The sequence below is a fragment of the Chrysemys picta genome, chromosome 3 (genome assembly GCF_011386835.1).
Source record: "Chrysemys picta bellii isolate R12L10 chromosome 3, ASM1138683v2, whole genome shotgun sequence".
Lineage (NCBI taxonomy): Eukaryota > Metazoa > Chordata > Testudines > Emydidae > Chrysemys > Chrysemys picta.
This window is the reverse complement of record NC_088793.1, coordinates 195,206,264-195,226,285: the sequence shown is the minus strand read 5'-3', so window position 1 is coordinate 195,226,285 and position 20,022 is coordinate 195,206,264. Positions and strand designations below refer to the sequence as shown.

Below are 20,022 nucleotides of genomic sequence, written 5' to 3'. Positions count from 1 at the left end.
GCATACAGAGGTCCCGCATTATCTCTCTAATTTTGTCCTTTGTATGAAATGAATAGCTGACCAAACACACATTAAAAACCTACACGCATAGTGACCCTCACTCTCATTCCCTTCCCCTTTGATTTTGTCCCATCCCTTCATTTACTTATTTCTTTTCCATCTTCCCTCTCCACTGTCTCACTCTTTCTCGTTGTTCATTCTGTACCCTTTATTCCTTATCGCCTCCTCTCACTCATGGGTCCTGAGAGCCAGTGGCAGAACATTTCTCCTGCTGCAGTATTGAACATTGAGTCAAAGGGGTATTAACAGGTATGGAAAGCTGCAGGCAGCTTGGGATGGAAACCACACTTTGGTCCCTCCTGGGCCCCCATCCTGCTACCATTGGAATCAAAGCCAAAAGTCCCTTTGATTTGGTGCAAGATCAGTACCTTGGAGTATGGTTTACAGCCTGAAATTTTACAGTTGAGGTAGACGATTATAAATTTGCCTTTCAGTTAAAGCAGGAAGAATGTAGCCCCATTGTACCAGGGTTCAAACCTCTCCCTGACGTTTGTGCTTCTGTCTGTTAACCCTACCAGTGTTGGACATTCAACTATCATGCTATTACACAACTTGTCAAAAATTAGACTTTTGTTTTTACCATAAGTAATATAAATCAAAGAATATCAGAAAAATCTAATTTCTTTATGAAAGAATCATTAAGTAAACTTTCACAGAAAAAAAAAACCAGGGCATAGGCAAATAAAATAATATACTGAACACCATGTTTTCGTATTAACATTAGATCATGGGTGACTGAATAATGAATTTGACTGATACTATGTGCTTTGAGCTTAATTTAAGAACTCTGGCATAATCAGAATAAGTAAATCATAGGTCGTCTTCAGTGTACTTAATTGGAACAACCCCTCTAAGGAATGGATATGCTCATGGTAAATAAATAAATCAAACTTTAGAAACTGACAAATTCTGCCAATGAGATTTAGCCTCATGAATTAATAAAATGCTGGTAAATCTACCAAATCACTGCATATTTGCATGTTTGTTGTCTGATCCTGCATATGCTTAACCCTATGCATCCGAGTGGTCTACTTAAGTTAATGGAGCTATGCTAATTGACACCAGCTCAGGATATGAGCCAGCTCATTAAGTACATGCTTACGTTTTGCAGATTCAGGTTCAAATACTTGGTAATACCGAGGCTGTAGGTCAAATCTGAGACCTTACTGCAAAAGTAGGGAAAAATTAATGTAAATGATATACAGCATAACCTTGAACTCATAGTAGTACAGTTATTCATATATTCCGAAGGCCCCCCTTGGATAGGGTAACTCTGTTACATATAGAATCTATCGTATAGGCATATTCTATTGAACTTTGCAATGTAAAAGCAAATTCATGTTTCTTTTCCTGAATCTTAGTAGTCAAACTATAATCCAATTTTTTTTTATTTTGTTAAAAGAATTTTCATTGAAATCACCTTATAGATGCACCAAGGAAAATGGTTCCATCCACTGCCTGAATAACCCAAAATGAAAACATCCTTAGACTGCAAGAGACTAGGACAAGCTCTAATTGAAATTTATAAACTTACATAATATATTCATAAAAAGGAGTCTAATTGTCAAAGGCCCTGACAGAGCTGGGACATTGGAATGTTTGTTCTCCCTACAAAGAAAAATTAATTATGTAAGTTTATAAATTCCAATTACTTTGCCCATTCTAGTCTTTTGATGTGCCTAATGACTGTTTTATTTGAAGTTATTTATGATTTTCAATTAACGTGTTTCCAGCAAGGTTTCTGCAACTTTATGTTTCTATACAGATTTTCAGCTCAATACCTAATATCACGGTACTGTATTTCTGTGCTTTATTGAAATTGTCCTTGCTTCCAATAGTATTTTAGAAGTGTGTATATTTTAATGGACAGAGGATTATTCTTTATATTCATAACATTAAGGTTATTGAAACTAACTTCATTTTTCTTGCAATGTGTCTGAAGCATCTGGTTCTGTCCCTGACATACAATGCTTCCACGTGTCCAGATATTTTCCCATTATGGGATAGTAATATACAGTCATGACTAAAATACAGTAGTTGTATACATGTGTGCCAGTGCGAGATATTTGGGCTGAGAGTTTGTAGCTACATCATGTAATAGTAGCTACAAGTAAACTAAGGACTAGAAAGTAATTAGAAATTTTTACTGGCAAAAGTTTTGCTGGCATACAGCAAATGACATGGCTTCTTTGACACACTGTGTTCACATACGGCTGTCTTTGCTGTTGCAGAGTGTCCTCACAGCATCAGGTTGCATCGACAGAAGACAAATGGCGCTGTAGGTAGGCATCCCTGTGTCCTCTGCACTACCATCTGGAGCATTGCCTTGTGGGAAATTTTTGCAGTGTATTGTGGGACTGCTGCTATGTATTGCGGGATGCCATCACTCCTCTTGGTGACTTGTGGGAGTTTAGGATCAAATTCCCACAAATCCTTCTGATCCATCACAAAATCTACTCTTTAGCATCATTTTTCCATCTCACCATCCAAAAACATGGATGCTGCACAAATGTCTGGAACTCTTGCATAGCCTGTATGAAGGGCAACAAGAATTGTCAGCCCTGCATTTGGGAAGTACAGAGGCTGTCAACAGCCCTGAAAGGGGTGTGGAGTAGACAGAGCCTCTGTGTGCATGAGATAGTATGTTGTATTCTTTTAAAGGGGTGGGGGGTTGGAAGTGCTGTCTCTCCAGTGCAACTGGGGAGCTTTGGGAAGTATTCTCCCAGAAGCAGAATATCTCCTGTTGCGCCCTCTGGGGTGGGGCAGTCCCATATTGTCCCTTGTGGCAGGCTGTGGCTAAATGCCACAATGTAACCCCATATCTTCAGGCGCTTAAATACCACGGTGATGAGTGCAGTATAAAAACCTAGCTAAAATTCTGAGAGAGACTATGAGAGCTGAATAATCTGCATGAGATATTACAGTGATGAGAGATATAGAAACCCCTAAAATAGACAGCGAGGGGCCTGTAATGTGGGTCATTCAAATTATATTAAAATCAGAAATATATGGCTCATAAGGGCTTATGATCATAATGATCATGGGACCATTAGTCATCAGACTGGCCACTTCCAGCAACAGGAAACTGAAATCTATACTCAGAGGCAGATTAAGATTTATTGGGGCCCTGAGCACAAAGAACAGTTGGGACCCCCTACCCCACTCCCCGCCACAGGGCCTTGCCCCCTGCTCCTCCCCTTCCCCCAGGTCCTACCCTCTGGTCTGGCTGGAAGCCAGGCGATGGTAAGAGCTGTGCAGGGAGCCCGGGCTGGTGTGGGGAGCCCTGGACCCTCCGCCTGCCTGGACAGCACTCCCTGGGTGGCAGGGACATGGGCCAAGGGCTGCTCTCAGGCCCCTTGGCCCCCCCACCAAGGGCAAGTGAAGGGTTCAGGGCTTCTTGGGCAGCTCTTACTACAGACTAAGGTGACCATATGTCCCATTTTGGCTGGGAAAGTCCCCTTTTTAAGCCCTGCCCTGGACATCCTGACTTTTTTTTTTTTTTTGGCAAAACTGGGCATTTGTCCCATTTACTCTTGCCAAGTGATTATCAGTTTTGCCAAAAAGGGGCTCGGAGGGTGGGTTGGGGAGGGCGGGGGAGGCGAGCAACAGTGCTCAAGCCAGCCCCGTGCGGCGGAGGAGGGGGATTTGGGCAAATGGCTCAGGCCGGCTCTGGGCGGGGGAAGAGGGGAGAGAGGGGCTTTGTGCAGGGGGGAGGAGGGAGGAGAGCAGGGCTCGGGTGAGCGGCTCCGTGCAGGGCGGGGTGGAGAGTGGCTCAGCCAGTTCTGTGCAGAGGGGTGGGGAAACTATGGTCACCACCACAGCCAGGGTCCAGCTTCCAGCCTAGCCAGGGGGTGGGGCCTCAGGGGGAAGAGGAGGAGCAGGAGGCAGGACCAGAGTTCCGGCGATCCTGCGGGGGGCCCCCAAATTGGCCCTGGGCATGGCCAGGTGGACCCATGCGGTAATCCATCATTCCCTATAATACAGTCAATCCAAACATCTAATACTAGTTTGGCTGTCTGAGCAAAGCAGATCTTCACCTTTAACAAAGATCAGAGTTTTAATCCCTTTAAACGCCTGTTCTTTTGGCAGTTGTGCTTACAAAATGATCTATGGGTTGGGAGAATAACTCTGGCAGGGAGATTGCTGTATATTGTGGCATTAAATTACATGGTATTGATACCCTGAGAAGTTAGCTATACTATAACCACCCTGTTAATAGTATACTAAGTCTTTGCAGTGCAATTACAGGGGCTATAAATATGAACATGCTAATTTGCATTATGATGGTGATTAAAAGGTGATATTTTTGACTAATATAATTTCAAATGTTATATTATTGTCTCTCAACATCGGAGAAAAAGAAAAGATCATTACGTACGTGTCATAGACAAGAGTAGTAACCAAAGTGCTATGCAGTCGCTTGTAGAGACTGAGCATGGCCCACCCATGGCCACAGAGGGTATGTCTACACAGCAGTTAAACACCCACAGCTGGTCAGGGTCAGCTGGCTTGGGCTGTCGGGCTGTAAAACTGTTGTGTGGATAGCTGGGCTTGGGCTGGAGCCCAGGCTCTGGGACCCTCCCCCGTTGCCTGAGCCCGAAGGTCTACACAGCAATTTTACAGCTCCACAGCCTGTCAGCTGACCTGGGCCAGCTGTAGCTGTTTAATAGCTGTGTAGACAGACCCACACAGACGCTACAAACCTGGAAAGCGAAATGCCGACTCCTTCCTGCTGATACAAAGTGGAGATGAGTTCTAGCTTAGCACTAAGTTTTGGAGGGCTCTGTTGTCAACATGTGCTTTTCACCAGGCCCCCATAACGAGACCACCCTTCTCCCGCAAAAAGGTAGTTTGAATTCTGACAGGATGGGGCCCCTTATAGATTCATAGATTCTAGGACTGGAAGGGACCTCGAGAGGTCATCGAGTCCAATCCCCTGCCCGCATGGCAGGAGCAAATACTGTCTAGACCATCCCTGATAGACATTTATCTAACCTACTGTTAAATATCTCCAGAGATGGAGATTCCATAACCTCCCTAGGCAATTTATTCCAGTGTTTAACCACCCTGACAGTTAGGAACTTTTTCCTAATGTCCAACCTAGACCTCCCTTGCTGCAGTTTAAGCCCATTGCTTCTTGTTCTATCCTTAGAGGCTAAGGTGAACAAGTTTTCTCCCTCCTCCTTATGACACCCTTTTAAATACCTGAAAACTGCTATCATGTCCCCTCTCAGTCTTCTCTTTTCCAAACTAAACAAACCCAATTCTTTCAGCCTTCCTTCATAGGTCATGTTCTCAAGACCTTTAATCATTCTTGTTGCTCTTCTCTGGACCCTTTCCAATTTCTCCACATCTTTCTTGAAATGCGGTGCCCAGAACTGGACACAGCTGAGGCCTAACCAGAGCAGAGTAGAGCGGAAGAATGACTTCTCGTGTCTTGCTCACAACACACCTGTTAATACATCCCAGAATCATGTTTGCTTTTTTTGCAACAGCATCACACTGTTGACTCATATTTAGCTTGTGGTCCACTATAACCCCTAGATCCCTTTCTGCCATACTCCTTCCTAGACAGTCTCTTCCCATTCTGTATGTGTGAAACTGATTTTTTTTTCCTAAGTGGAGCACTTTGCATTTGTCTTTGTTAAACTTCATCCTGTTTAACTCAGACCATTTCTCCCATTTGTCCAGATCATTTTGAATTATGACCCTGTCCTCCAAAGCAGTTGCAATCCCTCCCAGTTTGGTATCATCCGCAAACTTAATAAGCGTACTTTCTATGCCAATATCTAAGTCGTTAATGAAGATATTGAACCGAGTCGGTCCCAAAACAGACCCCTGCAGAACCCCACTCGTTACGCCTTTCCAGCAGGATTGGGAACCATTAATAACAACTCTCTGAGTACGGTTATCCAGCCAGTTATGCACCCACCTTATAGTAGCCCCATCTAAATTGTATTTGCCTAGTTTATCGATAAGAATATCATGCAAGACCGTATCAAATGCCTTACTAAAGTCTAGGTATACCACATCCACAGCTTCTCCCTTATCCACAAGACTTTATATCTTCCTTTGTACGGGACTCTGCAAACCCAGATGGGTCCTGAATTACATGTCACTTGATACTCAAAAATTCAGGTATATTTAGTGGTTTAGAGTATTGCCACCCCCAAATGTTCATAGATGAGTCAAGCCCTGCGAAATTATGACATAGCTTTAAAAATTGTGAAATTAAAAAAAAAAAAAGCTGGGTTCTTTTTATTTGCCTTTTGGGTTTTGGCCCCTGATGGTGCATTTAAGTCACATTTTCAAGCTTTTCTCTCCAATTCTGAGGGCTAGAAACTTACTTTGTTTTAATAAAATGAAAAGTGAGATTCTCACGTATTCTCTTGTCTTTCAAAAACTGGGGCTTTAAGTAAAACGTCAAATATTGTAAGACTCACAACAGAATTGCGAGAGTTGGCAAGACTGGGTTTATTTTAAATACTTCTATCCATTTAGGTTTTTAGAATGTTGCCCAGCACTAAGAATTAAACACAGAAATATGTGTCTTCCAGTCCTGCTGACAGACATAATCTTACTTATTTAAAGCAAAAAGACTCCAAGCAGCGTTGATAGATGCTTTTGGCAATAGGTTTTCATTAATAAATGTATATGGTCATGTCATGGGATGACTGGGCATTTAAGAGGGATTGAGGTCCAGCTCTTATCTGTGCCATGTTTCCTCCTAGAGTGTGTGACTGTAGACCAGTGGTTCTCAAAGCCTGTCCACCGCTTGTTCAGGGAAAGCCCCTGGCGGGCCGGGCCAGTTTGTTTACCTGCCGCGTCCGCAGGTTTGGCCGATCGCGGCTCCCAGCGGCACGGGCCAAGGGACCCACTGGCTGCCGCTTCCCGCAGCCCCCATTGGCCTGGAGCGGCGAACCACGGCCAGCGGGAGCCGTGATCGGCAGAACCTGTGGACGCGGCAGGTAAACAAACTGGCCCGGCCCGCCAGGGCTTTCCCTAAACAAGCGGCAGACCGGCTTTGAGAACCACTACTGTAGACTACAAGGCCTGCTGGGAAAGGGGAAGGAGGCTATAAAAGGCCTACCTCACTCCTGGAATGGGGTCTGGTGAAAAGGAGGACTTGGGTGTTGTGCCACTGGAAGACCTCCTGGAAAAAAGCAGCAGTTGTGAAGTGTCTTCAGACATGGGGTCTTGGGAGGGGTAAAGACTGCTGTGAACCCTTACAAATGAGAGGAAGGATTTGTGACCACTTGTAACATAGCTTTTGTCTAGAGTAGAATTAAAGGCGTAATAATGGCATGTGTTAGCTAATGTTTTTAAAAGGCTAGTCTAGCCGCCTTTAATACCTGCTAAACTGATTGAGTTAAAAGTCTAGGCTCCCCTTAGGCTTTAATGTGACTAGTTAAGCATGTGTTAAAGGCATGTGCTTTGTCTACATTAGATTTTTAACATGTGTTTGTTAGCATATGTTAGCTAATGCAGTAACATCACCCTTTAAATGATAGTCTAGACCAGCGATTCTCAAATTTTAGCAACCTGAGGATCCCCATTTTTATTTAAAATTTTTCAGGGACCCCCAAACCCCCCACTCAGCCTGTGCCCCGCCGCCTTCCCTGCCCCTTCCCAGAGGCCACGCCCCTTCTCCGAGGCCCTGCCCCTGCTCACTCCATCTCCCCTCCCTCCATCGCTCACTCTCCCCCACCCTCGCTCACTTTTACCAGGCTGGGGCAGAGGGGGTGGGGTGCAGGAGGGGGTGAGGGGTGTATGCTTTAGGAGGGAGTTTGGGTGTGGGGTACGGGCTCTGGGCTGGGACAGGGGGTTAGGGTGCGGGAGGGGGCAAGGGGTGTGGGAGGGAGCCAGCTGACGTTTACTTCGGCCGGCTCCCGAAAGCAACCGGCACATCCTTCTGGCAGTGGCTCCTAGGCAGGGAGGTCAGGGAGTCTCTGCACACTGCCCCTGGCTGCAGGCATCGCCCCCGCAGCTCCCATTGGCTGCAGTTCCCCGGCCAATGGGAGCTGCGGAGTCGGCGCTCGGGACAGGGGCAGCGCACTGAGACACCCTGCCCCGTCCAGGGGACACAGATTGTGCCGGACGCTTCGGGGAGTGGCATGGGGCCAGGGCCGGCAGGGAGCCTGCCTTAGCCCCTCTGCGCTGCCGGACTTTTAGCACCTAAAATCTCCCGGTTTGGTTTCACTAGCCTCTGTGAGATAAATGAAGGGGAGGAGTTGATCAGCAGGGCCCACAGACCGCCTGAAGTACCCTTGGTCTAGACAATGCTTATAGGAGAAATTTCCCCTAACCCTAGTGCAGGGGTGGGCAAACTATGGCCCGTGGGCTGGATCCGGCCCATCAGGGCTTTGGATCTGGCCCACGGGATTGCCACCCCTGTGGCGCTGCGGGCCCTGCGCCGTTCCCAGAAGCGGCCGGCACCATGTCCCTGTGGCCCCTGGGAGAGGCGGCGGGGGCTGAGGGCTCCGTGCACTGCCCTCGCCTGCAGGCACTGTCCCCTGCAGCTCCCATTGGCTGGAAACAGGAAACTGTGGCCAATGGGAGCTTCGGGGGAGTTACCCGCACAGGCAAGGGCAGTACACATAGTCCTCTGCCCCCCGTCCCCCAGGGGCCGCAGGTACGTGGTGCCAGCCGCTTCTGGGAGTGGCGTGGGGCCAGGGCAGGCAGGCTGGGATCCTACCTGAGCCCTGCTGCGCGCCGCTGCCACCCCAGAACCGCTCAAGGTAAGCGGCGCAGGGCCGGAGCCAGCACCACAACCCCCTGCCCTGAGCCCCCTGCTGCACTCTGCACCCCCTCCTACACCGCAACCCCCTGCCCTGAGCCCCCTAACCCCCTGCCTTGAGTGCCCTGCCACACCCCTCCTGAACCCCAACCCCCTGCCCGGAGCCCCCTCCTGCACCCCAAGCCCTTGCCCTGAGCCCCCTGCTGCACTCCTCCTGCGCCCCAACCCCTTACCCTGAGGCCATTCCTACACCCTGCACTCCTTCCTGCACTCCAACCTCCTGCCCCAGCTCTACATTCATGGCCTTGCATGCAGGTTTTCGTTGCTTTATAGAGAGACTCCAAACTACTGGGAACCAATGTTGGGTAGGAACCGTTTTATTTAGGTCTGGTTTTTTTCCTTCCCAATTTTTCTAACTTACCTCAAAAAGATAAAAATGAAACCTGCAGTACAGCAAACCCTCACACTTGATTTCAGCTCCGTTTGGAGCTTCCTTTTGAATTTAAAGGTCAATGACACTCATTTGGCCAGAGAGATACCTCTGCAGAGCCTAAACTTTTTACTCCCATTTGGAACTATCATTAAGAAGCAGAAATCAGGAAAACTTTACTCAAATGTGCACAATGACTAAAAAACATACAGAAATATTTCAATAGGGCTGCAATATGTAATATCCTGAGGACACACCGTCTAGATTCCTGGCCAGAATTTTGGAGCAACCAAAGCGAATGACCCCAGAGAATCCATTGCAAGTTTTAAGGTGGAGAGCAACCTAATGGAACAGGATTTGGGGAGTTATAAGTGCATTGTGGATCCTCATGCAGTGTGTTCTTAATTAATCATACTTATAGTCATGTACTTCAATACTGATTCTTTTCTTAGTGCCTTGATTTAAGGAACTTCTGGTAACCGAACATGCCACACAATAGAGGGTGTACAAGTGTGTACTTGCTATTTTTGTGGATCACTGGAGCATGTATGTTTCTTGGAAAATGTGAATGCATTTTAAAAATGATTGTGCCTAGTGACTATGAGAAAGTTGCTTGCATTAAAAAAAAAGGGGGGGGGTTCTGCTGTAGGCTGGATCAAGAATGCAACATTAAAATAAAATAAGAAACCCCCCGAAAAAACCTCTATGTTCCCTTCCCTCCCTATGTAAGCAAACCAGCTGCCACATTGACACTTCTTGAAAGCACTAAATATATCTGCAGCTGACCAATATGAAAAAACTAATATATATGCGTGTGTGTATTTATGCTGAAATTGGTCTTGCCATGTCATGCCTGTGAGAGCATTAGAATGAGGAGTGAGGCCTTACCAGCCTTTGCTACTCATGGACATTTTTGTATTTTATTAAGGTCAGCAGCTTCAATCTGAAAGATTTCTCACTTTTTTATATGGCCCATTGATCAGTGTTTGTAGTCTCATCAGCATGGGAAATAAGAGAAAAGTTACAGTACACCAGTGATTTGCTTATTTTTGTGCTTAACAATCTGTTCCACCTTGTATTTAGCTGTGACGCTCTGAGTACCTTACTCAGACCTGAAGAAGAGCTCTGAGAAGCCCAAAAGCTTGTCTCTTCACCAACAGAAATTGGTCCAGTAAAAGATTTTACCATGGGCAGCGGGTATAATAGGCCAGGGGAGGCTAAACCTCCCCTGGTGCAGCCGTCGCTGACCCGCCACTGGACGCCTGGACCGTGGTGGCCTGGCCTGTGTGCCCCTCCCTACTCTGCCCCTTCCCCAAAGCCCCCACTGCAGCCACTGCCTGGTGAGTCCCTCCTCTCCTCTTCCACTCCACCTACCCTCTCCGGAGGTCCCCACCGCTCCCTGCATCCCTCCTCACCCATCCCCCTCTTGGGTGAAGGGGGTTTCACAGGGGTTGGGGGTGAGGAGGGATGCGGCGAGCAGCAGGTGGGGGGGACTCGCGGGGAGGGGTTGGAGGAGAGGATGGATGCAGCAAGTGTCAGGCAGGGGGACTTCAGGGGGCAAGGGGTGGAGGAGAAGAGGGATGCGGCAGGTAGAGGGGTCTCATGAGGTAGGGCGTGAGGAGGGACGTGGCAGGTGGGGGGGCCTCAGGTGGAAGGGGGAGGAGAGGAGGGACACGGTGGGTCTCGTGGGGAGGGGGTGGAGGCGAGGAAGGATGCGGCGAGTTCTCACGAGGGGGGGTGAGGAAGGACACGGCTAGTGGCTGGGGGGGTCTCGTGGGGGTTGACGAGGGACGTGGAGAGCAGCAGGAGGTTTCGTAGGGGCAGGCAGTGAGGAGGGATGCAGCGAGTGGCAGGGGGTCTTGTGGGGGCGAGGGTGAGGAGGGATGCAGTGAGCGGTGGAGTCTCGGGAGAGGGGTGAGGAGGGATGCGGCGAGTGGTGGGTGGGGGGGTATCGCGGAGAGGGGGTGGAGGAGAGGAGGGATTCAGTGAGCAGCGGGGTGTCAGGGGAGAGGGCTGAGGAGGGATGTGGCGGGCGGGTGGTATCACGGGGAGGGGTAGAAGAGAGAAGGGACGCAGCGGGCAGGGGAGTTTTGCGGGGGAATGAGGAGGGACGCAATGAGCGGCGAGGTCACAGGGGAGGGGGTGGAGCAGAGGAGGGACATGGCAGGTCGATGGGGGCCTCGTGGATGGGGGGAGAAGAGGAGGAACACAGAGGTGGTGGTGGGGGGCCGAGCGGTGGCAGGCCCTGGGGCCAAGCAGGGGCAGATTGTGGGTGAAGCTGCGGGCGGAATAGGCAGGCGGGACAGGGAGCTAGCTTCCCCCAGGGGAAGCTTCACCCACCGTCCATGGATTTTACCTTATCCACCTTCTCTCTCAATACACTAGTGAGTCATACAGGATTTTCATTGGCTTATGATGGCAAGTCTCCAAAATCTGGAACTCTCAAATATTGCCCAATTGAAGGTGTCAATGGTAACTTACTGTGGACCCACTCCTACTCCCATTGAAATCAATAGCAAAAGTCCCATGGATTTCAGTGGTGCACAATCAGTATATGGGAGCCTGAAGACCATACCTAATTTGCATGAAATGGAGCCAATTGCAGCCTCCTGCATCCTTATATGGAGGAGTGTCCTATGGAGATGATAGAAATCCCCTCACTTTCAATACAGAAGTTAGAGTCATGGAAATAACTGGAATATATTCAATAAGGAGTGAGATGACAGGAGCTACTATAAATGTTAATGGTGAGGTACGTACACAGGGAAACAATCGAAGCAGTTTTTGTCTTTAGAGAGATGCAGCCCAGGAAGACAACAAGGATTACTCCCTTAAAAAAAAAAGATTTGCATGAATATTTGATTGTTATTGTTATATCTAAGTTTCATATAATATAGACAATAATATTTTCCCATCCAAAATATTGCAAAATTTCCAGTGCTGTAGCATTTCAGCATGACTACATAAGAACATAAGAATGGTCACACTGGGTCAGACCAAAGGTTCAGCTAGCCCAGTATCCTGTCTTCTGACAATGGCCAATGCCAGGTGCTTCAGAGGAAATGAGCAGAACAGGTAATCATCAAGTGATCCATCCCCTGTCGCCCATTCCCAGCTTCTAGCAAACAGAGGCTCAGGACATCATCCCTTCCCATCCTGGCTAGTAGCCATTGATGGACCTATCCTCCACGAACTTATCTAGTTCTTTTTTTACCTTGTTATAGTCTTGGCCTTCACAACATCCTCTGGCAAAGAGTTCCACAGATTGTGTGAAGAAATACTTCCTTTTGTTTGTTTTAAACCTGTGGCCCATTAATTTCATTGGGTGACCCCAGTTCTTGTGTTATGAGCAGGAATAAATAACCATGATTTTCTATCATATCATATCCAGGAGTGAAAGTAAGGGGGTACGGGCGGTACGGCATACCAGCAAAAGGTAGCCACCAGTACCAGCCCGCACCACTGACTTTAAGGCGTTGCCGTGGCAGCGCTTTAAGAACTCTGCTTAAAGTGCTGTCCCTTTTGCATCCCCGATCAGCGGCCCTGCCGGGTCCCTACCAGCAGGGCCCCCAACGGGGGGGGCGCAAAAGGGGCAGCGATGACCCAGCAGGGCCATTGATGGGGGGTGCAAAAGGGACAGCAATATTAAAGCTCTGCCCTTTTTCCCGCCCCATCGGCCGCCAATGGTGGGGGGGAGGGCAAAAGAAGTAGCTGCCTTGGGGCCACGATTTAAAAGGGCCCGGGGCTCTGGGCCCTTTAAATTGCCGCTGGAGCCCCAGGCAGCGCGGGCCAGGAAGCACAGATGGATTGGCTGGGGGATACTGACCCCCAGCCCCGCCCCTTCCCCCGAGGCCCTGCCCCTTCCGGGAGGGCCAGTATGAGCTGCATTTTACTTTCACCCCGATCATATCCCCCCTTAGGGGGTCTCTATCATATCCTATCACCCCTTAGGGGTCTCCTTTCCAAGCTGAAAAATCCCAGTTTTACTAATCTCTCCTCATTTGGAAGCTGTTCCATACCCCTAATCATTTTTGTTACCCTTTTCCGTACCTTTTCCAATTCCAATATATCTTTTTTGAGCTTGGGCAACCACATCTGCACGCAGTATTCAAGATTTGGGCATACCATGGATTTATATATAGGCAATATGATATATATGCTTTTCCTAATGATTCTCAACATTGTTAGCTTTTTTGACTGCCGCTGCACATTGAGTGGATGTTTTCAGAGAACTATCCACAATGACTCTAGATCTCTTTCTGGAGTGGTAACAGCTATTTTAGACCCCCATCATTTTATATGTATAGTTGGAATTATGTTTTCCAATGTGCATTACTTTGCATTTATCAACATTGAAGTTCATCTGCCATTTTGGTGCCCAGATTTCCCCCAGTTTTGTGAGATCCCTTTGTAACTCTTCACAGTCTGCTTTGGACTTAACTAGCTTGAGTAGTTTTGTATCATCTGCAAATTTTGCCACCTCGCTGTTTACCCCCTTTTCCAGGTCCTTTATGAATATGTTGAACAGAACTGGTCCCAGTACAGACCCTTGGGGACATCACTATTTACCTCTCTCCATTCTCAAAACTGACCATTTATTCCTATTCTTTTTTTCCTGTCTTTTTCCTATCTCCTATCAGTTACCGACTGATCCATGAGACTAAGTTTCTGACAATTATTTACAATATTAATTATAAGAAAAGCAACAGGAATGTAAGTAAACAAGACACAGTTTTTCATGAGTTTTAACAACAAAAAAGTTGTCTTTGTATATATTATTTATAGGCAGCACTGGTAGTGCCACCTATTATTAAGGGTGCCTGATGCTTCCCATTATAAAACCCTTTTTTCAGTTGTTTAAAACTTTAACTGTTCAGGCTGAAATTTTTATACCTTCTTTATAAAACACAGGCCATAGAATTTCCTCAAAATAATTCCTTTTGAACTAGAGTGAGCTGATCTTTAAAAAAAAAAAATAAAAAAATCTTGAGTTAAAAATTGCCAATGATGGAGAATCTACCACATCCCTTAGTATATGTTTTCAGTTGTTAATTGCCCTCACTGATAAAAATGTATGCCTTATTTCTAGTCTGAATCTGTGTCGCTTCAACTTCCAGCCATTGGATCGTGTATACCTTTGTCTTCTAGACCATGATCAAATATATGTTCTCCATGTAGGTACTTATAGACTGTGATCAAGTCACCCCTTAACATTCTCTTTGTTAGACTAAATAGACTCCAGGAGCTCAATCACTTTAAGGCATATTTTCTAATCCTTTTGTCATTCTCATGATTCTTTTCTGAACCCTCTCCATCTATCAACATCCTTCTTGAATTGTGGACACAAGAACTGGATGCAGTATTTCAGCAGAAGTTGCATCAGTACCAAATACAGTGGTAAAATTTACCCCTCTTTACCCCTACTTGACCTTTCCCTATTTATGCATCCAATGATCGCATTAGCCCTTTTGGTCAAAGCATTAACTGGGAACTCATGTTCAGCTGATTTTCCGCCATGACTGCTATATCTTTTTCAGTCACAGCTTCCCAGAATATACATTTACATTTAGCTGTATTAAAACATATTATTTGCTTGTGCCCAGTTTACCAAGCAATTCAGATCGCTCCGTATCAGTTATCTGTCCATAGGATGGCTGTTGGCTGCATAACAGAAGAAATGGATATGAAAGAAATTTATTTTATGTCCAAGAAACTCATAAATTTTCACCTACTTCATGGGATTCTGAGGAACGAGGGATGTCTAGAGATCAAGAATTGTCTTCATTTCTGTCTCCCTGAACAGTATCCATCTCTCTGCCTTCCCCCAGCCCCCTATTGTATTCCTGTAGCTACCACAGGGAAGGTCATGAGATTCTGGAGGCAGGTCTGCGAAGTGCAACAGGAGCCCGAGGCTAGGCAGGTACAGTCAGGGTCCTGAGACTGGTCTGAGGAGGGGCTGATGTGTGGTGTGGGGATCCCATTGGGTATATTGCAGAGTCAGGCACACAGGGATGCTGGGTAGATGCGGGGGGGCCCCATGTGGAAACTCCAATGCTGTGATGTGAGGATGGGGAGGGTACTGCTGCGATGCTGGGCCCCACATGTGGAGATATTACTGGGCTGTGGAACAGGGTCAGAGAGATAAGGCCCTGCGTGTGGCAATCCCATCGTGCTGTGACATCAGACATAGGTTGGGTCTTCTGTATTGCCAATCCCAGGTGATCAAAAATCAGGCATCAGATCCCCAAAATCACAAGATTCAGTTAAAACCCAGGAGATTATTAGTACATAACAAATGTTGGATTGGGGGGAGGGATAGCTCAGTGGTTTGAGCATTGGCCTGCTAAACCCAGGGTCTTGCGTCTGATGAAGTGGGCACTCTATGCATCCAAAGAAGTGAGGTTTTTACTCACGAAAGCTTATGCCCAAATAAATCTGTTAGTCTTTAAGGTGCCACCAGACTCCTTGTTGTTTTTGATGAAGTGGGCATTCACTCACGAAAGCTTATGCTCCAAGACTTCTGTTAGTCTTAAAGGTGCCACAGGACCCTCTGTTGCTTTTTACAGATTCAGACTAACACGGCTACCCCTCTGATACTTGAAACCCAGGGTTGTGAGTTCAATCCTTGAGGGGGCCACTTAGGGATCTGGGGCAAAATCAGTACTTGGTCCTGCTAGTGAAAGCAGGGGGCTGGACTCAGTGACCTTTCAAGGTCCCTTCCAGTTCTAGGCGATAGGACATCTCTATTTATTTATTTTTATCTGGTTCCTGAGCCTTTAGGGGGCACTCGGTCGGTGTGTTCAAGCTTTACTCCGCAACTGGGAGGGCTAGCAACTTGGGGGGAGGGGGGAAGAGGTGAGATTCGCTTCATCCCAGCAGCTGGGGCTTTAAGAAAAACAAGAACGAGCACAAGACTTGCAATAAAATTGCAAGAGTCAGCAGCAACACTGGGTCCTAGAGTGTTGCTGGGCGGGCCCTGGGTGGGGAGAAGCCCGTTGCACGGTGACGGCGACAACGTGATGGAGATATTGATGGAGCGAACTTTCCTCCCCCTCCCTAAAGTTCCCTTCACCCCCCCCCCCCCCTTCCCCGACTTCAGGAGCCTCCGCAACCCCCTCCCCACTGATGGAATCTTTTCATTGGCTAGGAAGGCTGAAAGGCGGGGCTTAGAGGGCCGCGGCGCCGACGCCTTCCCCCGCCCCCCCGCTTCCCTCCCCCAGCGCGAGGCCAGATTGCCGGGTCCGGAGTCCTCTCTCTCCAGTCGTTCGCTCTCGCGCCGCCTGCCTCAGTGGCAGGCTGGAGGAGGGGGCTGCGCGCGCGAGGCAGAGCCGCGCGACGGGGGCACACGGGCGGCGCGGGGCGACTGGCCGCAGCAGCGCGCGAGGGCAACAAGTGGGTAATTTTCCCGCCAGCATGTCCCGGCGGCGGCTCCTGCCGTCCTCGAGGCGGGTGCCGACGCCCCCCGCTCTTTGAGATCCGCGCTTGGAGATCGCGACCCGGCCGGTGAGGAGAAGCGGCCGCCGCCGGGTCGAGGTGGCCGAGCCACCAGGGACTCTCCGGCGAGGGGCGGAGGCGCCTCCGCCCAGCCCAGCCCAGCCGCCCGTCCCTTTTCCTGGCCGGGACTGGGACCATCCCCCCGGGGGTGAGGGAGGGCGATCCGGCCCGCACGCGCCGCGGGGAGCATCGCTGGCCGGCCAGAGCCCCCGCCCTGCCGCAGGGGCTGAGCGCGGCGGCGGCAGGATGGAGCCCGGCTGCTGAGGCCGTTGTGAGCAGCATGGTGGAGCCGGAAAGCGCCACAGGAACAGGCGACGCGGAGCCCAGCTGTTGTCTGGCAAGGTGCGTACGAGGCTGTTTACACCGCAGATCCCGGCTCCGGCGCGTCCAGGAGGAAGAGGAGGGGGGGGGGTGAGGGAAATGGGGTTTGACAGGCCCCTGGCTCCGTAACGATTCGCCGCCCCGCTCCCCCCGAGGTGCCCACGGACGGTTTCAGGCCGAGACGAGCTGTTTTGGGGACGGGGAACGGCTGATACGCAGCTGGCAAGGTGGGGTCTGGGGCTGGCAGGCCGTGAAACCGCAGCATCGGCTGCGGCGGATGCTGTCACAAACTCACCTCCTCGCTGTGGAAAGTTACCTGAAATCTGCCGACAGCGATGCCCTCTGCACCAGCCAATCTAAGTTTTCGCGTTTTACATGTTGGGGCGGGGGGATTCTCGGGCAGGCTGAACACGTCTGGGGGAAGCGCAGGCACCAGGATGTGACCGCCGGGGGTGTTGTGCAAGGACCCACACGGCCAGATAGAAACTGGGGGGCGGGGGGACCCCCCTCCCACGCTGGATTTCGTTGGTTGTGACATTGGCGAGTTTCTCGCTGCTATAGAAGTCAGCAAGTTGCAGGATGTTAGTTCTCCTCTGTTTTTGTTACCCAAATTTCGGTCCTTAAAACAGATTTCTGGTGAGTTGAAGTCTTTAGGGATCTAAAATACGCTTCTGTGTCTATTGAAAGGAAGAAAAATGCTACTCTTGGCAGAATTTGTCCTGAATGTATATGTTCCTCAATGAAATCACATTATTTAGTCCTTCCTGAGACATATTGTACTCTGCATCTGAAGAAGTGCGGTTGTTACCCACGAAAGCTTATGCTCCCAATACTTCTGTTAGTCTTAAAGGTGCCACAGGACCCTCTGTTGATATTGTACTCTGTTAGGAGACATCAGATTACTTGCTCTGAATGTGGCAGTGCAGCACACAATTCCTTAGTCATCTGGGAAAAATTTATGACGAAAGTTACTCAAGAAACCCTCTAGCTTGACCTCCAGAAAATATTCCACCCTGCAAGAGCTTAATAATTAACTCTGATGTTTGGCTGAGTGATATGGATTGAGGACTCACTTGAGTTCATACACTGCTTTTAAACTTAACATTAAAGTCCCTGCCTGATTTTGACTCACTGAAAGTGATTACATTCAGGAAAACTAAAAATCTACATTTAAAAAGGCTACATGTATTATAATGCTCGCTAAATAGCAATTTTAATATTGCAGTGAAAGGATGAATATAAAACTCCTCTGAAGAAAACTCCTAGATTAGTTCACACATATTTCATTTTAAAGGGACACTGTCAACTTGCATTCTAGTCAGTTTTTAAAAACTAACCTAAAAGTAGTTTCAGGAATTACATTTTCCCCTTCTCTCCCTGATAATTCTTGTGGTTTCACAATCAAGTTTTCCAGTTTTCAGATTTTTTTTTCCTTCACAGTTGAGAGAGACCCCCAACAAACAAACGGGAAACTGACTATGTATAGAGGGAAAACAGTTAAACTGATTGTCAAGTATCGGGGTAGCTGTGTTAGCCTGTATCTACAAAAACAACGAGGAGTTCGGTGGCTCCTTAAAGACTAGCAGATTTATTTGGGCATAAGCTTTCATGGGTAAAAAACATCTGAAGAAGTGGGTTTTTTACCCACAAAAGCTTATACCCAAATAAATCTGTCAGTCTTTAAGGTGCCACCGGACTCCTTGTTGTTTTAATTTAAACTGACTGTGACTTGATCCAAAGCCCTTTGATGTCCGTGAAAGGATTTGCATTGATCTGGATCCAGCCCCAAGTGCTGTCAGATGTACACAGTAAATAAAAAATACAGAGAAATTGTAGTTTAAATTAGATGAAGTCTGACTTTTTAAAAATGGTAGTGTCCCTTTAATCCAAATATCATAGATAATATGGATGTCTTCCTCCTTAATTCTCCTATGTTTTAATATTGTTTAATTGTGAATAAGCTTGAGACTAATACTGGGGGGCTTTTGGTAGGTAAGGCAAATCCTACTTTTGTACTTGATTCTCTTTAAATATCTCATGCTATTACTACCTGCCTGTTTATATCTCCTGTGATAAAGTTTCACAATGGAGATGAGTGGGTTTATGAATCACTGAATATAGTTAATAATTTTGTATAGCGTCTTTCATCCATAGATCTCAAAGCTCTCTACAAAGGAGTGGAAATATTGTTATCCTCATTTCAGAAAGGTGAAGCTGAGGTATAGAGAGGTGAAGAGACTTGCTGAAGGTTGCACAGCAGATCAGTGGTAGAGTAGGGAATAGGTTGGGTTTCCTGACACCTAGTCAAGTGCTCTGTCCAGTAAGTGAAGCTCAATTTCTCTTGTGTCCTTATTTGCCTTTGAGAAAGTAAAGGGACTGGCTATCACAAAAAGATTTGATTGGTGTTTTTACTTGCAAGACAAGTAATAGCACCTGAAATGTGTTCTCTCCACTGTTGGTGGCAAATTCAGTGCGTATCTGTTGTTTTTTTTAAGCACTGATGGTATTCTTGGTGTTGGATAGAACTCAGATATAATGGTAGTCTTTGTTATGGGAAGGTTACAACTAAAGGGATAAGGATAAGACAAGATGCACTAGGCGAACGTATTTTTATGTCCCAATCCCACAAATACTTATGCACATACTTAATTTTCCCATGTTGAGTAGGCCCCATTGATCATAAAAATTTGTGGGATTGGGGCTTTAAGGTTTTTTGTCTGTTTATCAGTGGTTTGGAAGAAGTGAGTCTAGGAGGGATTTAACTTAGAGGATCTGACTACAGAGCTTGTTTTCATGGGGATTGTTCTTAAAATCACCTATCATTTACAACCTGGTGGTGCAGTTCTACTTATGGTAGGACTATTTTAGACTATTTGTCACTGACTTTACCACTGAGTCTAGACCTGTTCTGAACAGGGTTAGATGACAGTGGAGAAAATAGGCAACCTACCCTAGTGCTCCCACTCATATAGTTGAAATG

At 47.6% G+C, this 20,022-nt stretch overlaps 1 protein-coding gene and 1 long non-coding RNA gene across 5 annotated transcripts in view; one reads left to right on the top strand and one right to left on the bottom strand.

Annotated features, from left to right (window-relative positions):
• Positions 1–6,839, bottom strand: part of LOC122174363 (uncharacterized) — a 28,935-nt gene extending 22,096 nt beyond the window's left edge. For 2 of the 3 annotated variants that reach the window (XR_010599970.1, XR_006176074.2), the window contains exon 1: positions 1,163–6,839. This is a non-coding gene — a long non-coding RNA (uncharacterized LOC122174363). The remainder of the gene's footprint in view (positions 1–1,162) is intronic. The other variant, XR_010599971.1, reaches the window with a different exon arrangement.
• A 9,609-nt stretch (positions 6,840–16,448) lies between these two features.
• Positions 16,449–20,022, top strand: part of B3GNT2 (UDP-GlcNAc:betaGal beta-1,3-N-acetylglucosaminyltransferase 2) — a 30,582-nt gene continuing 27,008 nt past the window's right edge. The window contains exon 1 of one of the 2 annotated variants that reach the window (XM_005287190.5): positions 16,449–17,063. The gene's annotated coding sequence lies outside the window, so the exon portion shown is untranslated. Of the gene's footprint in view, positions 17,064–17,275; positions 17,679–20,022 lie in introns of those variants that run through there. The other variant, XM_005287192.5, reaches the window with a different exon arrangement.